We start from the raw sequence: 6,635 nt of genomic DNA, 5'->3' as shown, positions 1-6,635 counted from the left end.
TCTTTATGCCTCGAAGAACGCCTGTACTGTAGGAAGAATTTAATAAATACTTGGAATGGACTCATCCATGCATGATTGGGCACCTTTATGGTTCTTTTTTCATCTATTTAAAATAAAAGATTTGTGGTTGGGTACAGGGAGGGGCACCTGCTTTTTTTTTCGACACTATAGTGTGGCTTTGAAAGATCAAATAAGAATAAATAATTGCAATAGCTAACATTTATGATGTCCAAATACCTTACATGCTTACTCTCATTATGGCTTGAAACCTCCTTGTGTGGAAACATCTATTGTGTTCCTCACTCCACAGAGGAGAAAAGGAAGATTCTGGAAGGTTCTGGAAGATTAAGGGCTGAGGTCCTGAAGGGGAAGGTTGAGGTCTCAGGCACAGCCCCTCTGACGCAAAGCCCTAGTGTTTAAGCATTTTCCTTGAACGCAGGGAGGATTTTACAGTGACCCTGCTACTAGCCAGCCCAGTGTCCTTGGGCGAGTCGCTCTCTAGTCTGATCCGAGGATACCCCTCCTGAGCCAGTGTGCAGCCCTGTTCCTTCCAGGCTGTGAGCAGCTCAGTGCTCAGACCAAGTGGCACCACCTTAGGGAACGCTCGAATGCGCCACTCACACAGCGCATGGAGCCAGACGCTCGCTACACACTGTACTTCTCACTCCTGTGCACATTTATTATGTGATGATTGACTTCATGGTTCTTTCCCATTGAAGTCAATATCAGGTCTGTCTGTGCATCCCTGGGCCCCACCCCCAGCAGTGTTGCCCAGATTAGTGCCTAGAGTGAACTTCACGCTCAGAAATGATTTCTCGAACCTTTGTAGAGCCCTCCACCCCCCCACCAATGACTGTGCAGTGTGCCGGTCAGAGAGGGTCAGTTTCCACGCCAGGAGCAACTCCATGTCCCTGGCCCTGGACAGCAACAGGCTAAGATCGCTGGGAGCCTTAGAAGAGGATTTTGAGAGTTAACATCCACACACCCCCAAAACTCCTTGGACACTCTTGCTTGTGTACAGGGTGAGCACTGTCTGCAGGCGGTGGGGGGGTGGGGGGTGGGGCGGGGGTGGATTGGCCAGCGGACAGGCCCCGGATATGGAACAGGGTGGGGAGGGGGAGCTGTTCGGCTTGTCCTCTCTCTCGTGCAGGCTCAGATGCAGGTGGGAACCAGAAGTGTTTGGGATCAAAATGCTGCCGGCTTTGGTAATTGAGCAAAGCCCAGGCTGTCTGGACGGGAGGGAGATGCCATTTGGGATGCATATAAGCCCCCAGGAACAGATCGTAGCAACCAGGCGTGCCCTGGGGAGGGGGAGCCTCTCTGGTTGTACACAAGAGCCAATAACACAAACACAATGGGGAGGCCTCCCTCCCAGCTGGTTGTGCACGCCCCATTCAGTTGTCTGGGATGGGGGCCTGTTTTCCAGGGAGCCCCTCTCTTCCCCTCCACCACCGCCTCCTCCTCACTTGGTCCTTAGTCACATACCAGACACGTCTCACAGAGCAGACCCGAAACTCCAGGTGGCAGAATCCCAGTTTCATATAAATTAGGCTGGGTAAGGCTGTTCAGACACATTTTTTTGTCTAAATCATGCAAAAATAGAACTTTCTCAGGGGCATAAATCTGGCCCCAGTGTAAACCTGAATGTGCAATTGACTGGTATAGTTTATAGTGCAAACATGGAATTATCTGGAAGTCTTCTGTTTCCAAAAGAGCATAGCCCATTTTTTATCTGATCTGAAAGAAATGATTTATTTGCCAGCAAAAAAAAAAAGCCGAAGTCAATGCATGGTAAAGGGACCAGATGCAAGCCTGGATTCACCAGACACGTGAGCGTGCCCGGAGCAGACAGAAATGGAGACTGCCCAGTGCCGTGTGAAGGGACCAAGGCCCATTGCTGTATGCCAGGGGCACAGAGTTTTGGGCCTTTATCCTCTTCAGGTAGGTGTCTGCCTATTTTTCAATAAAAAGAAAAAGATAGGATTTTGGATGTTTGCAACATAAAGAAATGTTAAACGCTTGAAGAGATACATCAATGTGAACATGTATGAAAACAACACTTGGCACACCTGGAGATGCACAATTTTATGAGTTCATGACATTTAAAAAAAATGTAAGATAGATGTATGTTCTAGTAGAAGGAAGGACAAAGAAAGAGACGAAGAAAGTTGAAGGCTTTGAAAAGGACAGAGACACAAAAACTAGCTCCACAACAGTCAACAAAGAGCCCAAAGGCCACCAGATGACCCCTCCAAGCACCACGGCACCACGTGTTCTGCGCGATAATGAGAGCATTGCTTCGTGGAGATCAGCGAAGGACAGCTCCTTCAATACTTACTTCTTCCTGGATCTCGAACCCCTGACTTTCAAAGCCATCGAGTGGGTCTGATGACCTTGACGTTTTGAATCTAGGGCAGGGAGAATTGTCTTAGCTCTCATGAATCTGACCCTGCGATCGGGGGTGTGTGTGTGTGGGGACGCCCATTTAGGAATACTCACCAATATCCAATACCTGCTCCCAACGTTCTATGGGGTGGCCTTGGAAAATTTAAAGTGACAGGAAAAAAAATAGCAATATCTTCTCACACAAGTTTTTAAAATTCTCCTGGCAGTTTGCCATTTAACTAGCTTGATTTAATTCACAGTGACTTCCAACAACCTGAGGGCTGCATTTCTCAAAAACAACTCTGTCAGCTGTAAAGAGGGAGAAAAAGTATTTCCTTAGGTAGATATAAAAGACAATGACACTTGGTACCTCAACCCTCACGTTTGCCAGAAGGTTTGATTTACCGATAAGCTATTTTTTAATGTAACGTGTTCTTAATTCTTATTCAATGACAGTTGAAAACTGGCATTTAGGTGTAAAAGAAAACACAGGTGAAAACGCATTTGAGACAAAAGTAAACCTGCAAACTGAAAAGGGACCCGGAGTAGGGGATAGGTGTCGGGGCTCTGGAAGCAGTCAGAAAGTTCCCTCTAAATCTTGACCAAGGGTGAAGTTGAGAGAGAGTCGTCCTCACTCTAGAAAAACATGGCAGAACAGGAAATCAGCTTGGCTTGGTACAACATTGGCACTGCATCCAACAGGGATGAGATGGGGATGAGAATCAGAGGTGTGGGCGGACGTCGCCACCACCACACCTTACAGTATCTCTCCACTGTCTTCTTGCCCCTTCCAGTCGATTCCCAGAAGGGCACCCTGTTTGTAAAGAGCTCCCTGACTCAACCACACCACAGTGCCCTGTCACATCTAGTTGTGCCTGTCTCACCTGCCTCCCCAGCCCTGCAGTCCACAGTGTCGAGCTCTGCTCCAGCCACGGGGAGCTGCACCCTGTCCCTCTCCTGACAACCGCCTACCTATTCATCTGGCTTTGGATTAAATGCCACTTGTCCACGGAACTCCTTCCTGACCTCCAAAAAGAATCAGGCCCCCATGGACAGCTGACATTGCAAATGGCTGTCCCCAGGCCTCACGCAGGCCATTGCCATGTTTTGGCTTTGATTCCATGGAGTCTGTGACTTTGAAGTGTGTACATTTTTGTGTGTATAATATGTTTAAGTGTGTATAACTCCAGATGACCTGTTCCTTTTGGAAATCTAAAGATGTAAGGCTGGACTCACATCCTGCGAAAGTTTGGTGGAAGAATCAGAGAAAGTGAAGATCTCAGCAGTCCTTCCAAGAACAATGGCCCCAAAGTAGAATCTTTTCAACAGCATTTTTTAAAAAAGAAATACGTGGCTCTGATGCTGGAAGTGAGACAGAAAAGACTTTGAGTATCTGAGTATTTGGTCAAGAGGCTATGTCCCCTTGTTGTGACTGAGGCAAAGGGACAGGATTTTATTTATTTATTTATTTTGACAGACAGAGTGGATAGTGAGAGAGACAGAGAGAGAAAGGTCTTCCTTTGCCGTTGGTTCACCCTCCAATGGCCACTGCGGCCGGCGCGCTGCGGCTGGTGCACTGCACCCAGCGCACTGTGCCGATCCGAAGCCAGGAGCCAGGTGCTTCTCCTGGTCTCCCATGTGGGTGCAGGGCCCAAGCACTTGGGCCATCGTCCAATGCACTCCCGGGCCACAGCAGAGAGCTGGCCTGGAAGAGGGGCAACCGGGACAGAATCCAGCGCCCCGACCAGGACTAGAACCTGGTGTGCCAGCGCCGCAGGCAGAGGATTAGCCTATTGAGCCGTGGCGCCAGTCAGGATTTTTTTTATGACAGCAGTGGCTTTGCCCATTGAGGGAGGCATGAGACCCTCAGTTTACTAAGCCTCAGTTCTTAAAAAAAAAAAAAAATTATTGATTGATTAATTTAAAGGCAGAATGACACACACGGAGAGAACTTCCATCCACAGCTCATTTCCAAAATGCCCACAGCAGCCAAGGCTGGGCCAGGTCAAAGCTAGGAGCCAGGGACTTCACCTGGGTATTCCTTGTGGGTGGCAGGGACCCTTAAGGGATCCTTAAGCTATTGTCTGCTGCCTCCTAGGCACACAAGCAGGAAGCTGGATCACAAGTCGAGTACCTGGGACTCTAACTGGCAGTCGGATATGGGATGTTGTTGTCCCCCATGGTGGCTTAACCGGCTGACTCACAATGCCTACCCCGTACCTTAATTCTCGAAGTGCTGCTTCCCACCAAAATATGCATTCCAGAGAGCCAGCTCAGACCCACCTTTATGGATGCTGAATCCTTCATACAACTGTCTACACACAGGTGTTCTCTCCAGGCTAACAGAGTGCTCTGGGAATCACTTGTAACTCCAGTGATGCCTGCCAGGATGAAGGATTGACTTTGCCCTGTAGTTTTGGGCAGATCATGGAACTCCTTATTTCATAAACAACTACAAGGATGAGATAAACAGTGACCCTTCTCTGTTCCCTGAGCAATACATGAGAATTTTTAGGTGAAAATATTGTGTCAGTTCAAAGCGACAACACACGCTTTGGATATTCCAAAGATTACAGTAACTAGTAGCATTCAGTACAAGCCAGGTGCCACGCCAGCCACCTTAGAAACAGCATCTCACTACTCCTTCCAATCATCCTATGGCACAGGCGCTGACATCACACTGATTTCACAGATGAGGAAACTGAAATGTAGAGAGGCTGTGTAAGTTGTTCAAAATCATTGACTTTGAAAAGGCACACCCAGATCTGACCCAAGTTTGGCTTAACGTCTCCAGTGCTTTTAAAAAAAAAAATCACAAAATGATAAGTATAGCATAGGAATAGTTGAAACCATTAGTGTTACCAAGCTGTTTCTTGTACTATGAGCCAAGCCCTGTGTTAAACACATTGCATGGATCAGCTCTTTTGACAACAATCATGAGGTGGGAAGCTATTTTATTTTCTACTTTTCTGGGCTGAATAGGCATGACAAAATATCACAGGTTTTTATTGTTCAAGAGAAGTGATGACAAACTTAAAACAAGGTTGTTCAGTTGGTATAAATACGCAGATACTTATTGTTTTGATCACCACCTAATTACCGAAGTCTGATTGGGACTCCATAAGTATCTGTAGGCCTCAGTATCTATGGGATAAGCAAATGGACAAAGATTGATGACTCTTAAAGTTCTGGAAACATGATTGGCTGGAAAATTTACTTCTTTTTAAGATTTATTTATTGATTGATTGGTTTACTTATTTATTTATTTAATTGGAAGGCTGAATGACAGAGAGAGAAGGGAGACAGAGAGAAAGATCTGCTGGTTCACTCCCCAAATGACCATAGCATCCAGATCTGGGGCAAGCAGAAACCAGGAGCCAGGAACTCCATCCCGGTCTCCCTACATAGGTGGCAGGAGCCCAAGGTCTTGAGTGACCTGCTGCTGCCCTCCCAGGCACATAAGCAGGAAGCTGAATCAAAAGTGGAGTAGCTGGGAATCGAACCAGTGCTTCAATCTGGGATTCAGGCATCGCAAGCGGCAGCTTAACCCCCTGGGCTACCATGCCAACCTCTAAAAATACATGCGTATCATTGTACACCCTATATACCTCAGCCAACTGTTCTACCCTTTGACAGAAACCCTTGGCATCTTCTAGATTACTCACTAGAATAAAATAAGAAGGAGTTAATTACCCAGAATCAACTCCTTAGTAGCACAGTGGCCTTGCTGCACTGGATTTGGGTTTCGATGGAGAAGAAGCACACATCTGTGGCCAGTGCTGTGGCACAGAAGGCTGAGCCGCCCCTTGCAATGCCAATGTCCCATAATGCAGTTATGCGCTGGGTCCTGGCTGTTCCCCTTGTAATCCAGCTCCCTGTGAATCTACCTGTGAAAGCAGTGGTTGGCCCAAGTACTTGGGGTCCTAGGGTCCCTAAAACTCACAGAGGAGATCTGGATGGAACCCCAGGCTCCTGACTTTGGCTTGGCCTAGCCCTAGCCATTACAGTCATTTGTGGGAGTGAACCAGATGATGGAAGATGTCTCTCTCTGTGTGTCTGTCTTTCATATAAAATAAATCTTCAAAAAAGAAACATCCAATTCATTCAAACATATTATTACTATCCTCTCCATTTTCAAAAAAAAAAACAAAACAAAACAAAAAACAACAACAACAACAACAAAAAAAAACCAAAAAAAAAAACAACAACAACAAAACATACCGTCATTACCATCATCTGGTTCTCTTACA

General features: G+C 46.7%; 1 long non-coding RNA gene across 1 annotated transcript; it reads right to left on the bottom strand.

Annotated features, from left to right (window-relative positions):
* Window positions 1-1,085: 1,085 nt before the first annotated feature.
* LOC103348454 (uncharacterized) lies at window positions 1,086-4,094 on the bottom strand. The gene is made up of 3 exons (XR_001793440.3): window positions 2,500-4,094; window positions 2,339-2,408; window positions 1,086-1,953 (listed from the first exon to the last, which is right to left on the bottom strand). It is a non-coding gene; the product is annotated as an uncharacterized lncRNA (long non-coding RNA).
* Between the last annotated feature and the right edge of the window lie 2,541 nt (window positions 4,095-6,635).

This window comes from Oryctolagus cuniculus, chromosome 18, assembly GCF_964237555.1.
Source record: "Oryctolagus cuniculus chromosome 18, mOryCun1.1, whole genome shotgun sequence".
In the NCBI taxonomy this organism is placed as follows: Eukaryota; Metazoa; Chordata; class Mammalia; order Lagomorpha; family Leporidae; genus Oryctolagus; species Oryctolagus cuniculus.
The sequence above is the reverse complement of the archived record's forward strand: the minus strand, read 5'-3'. Positions and strand labels throughout refer to the sequence as shown.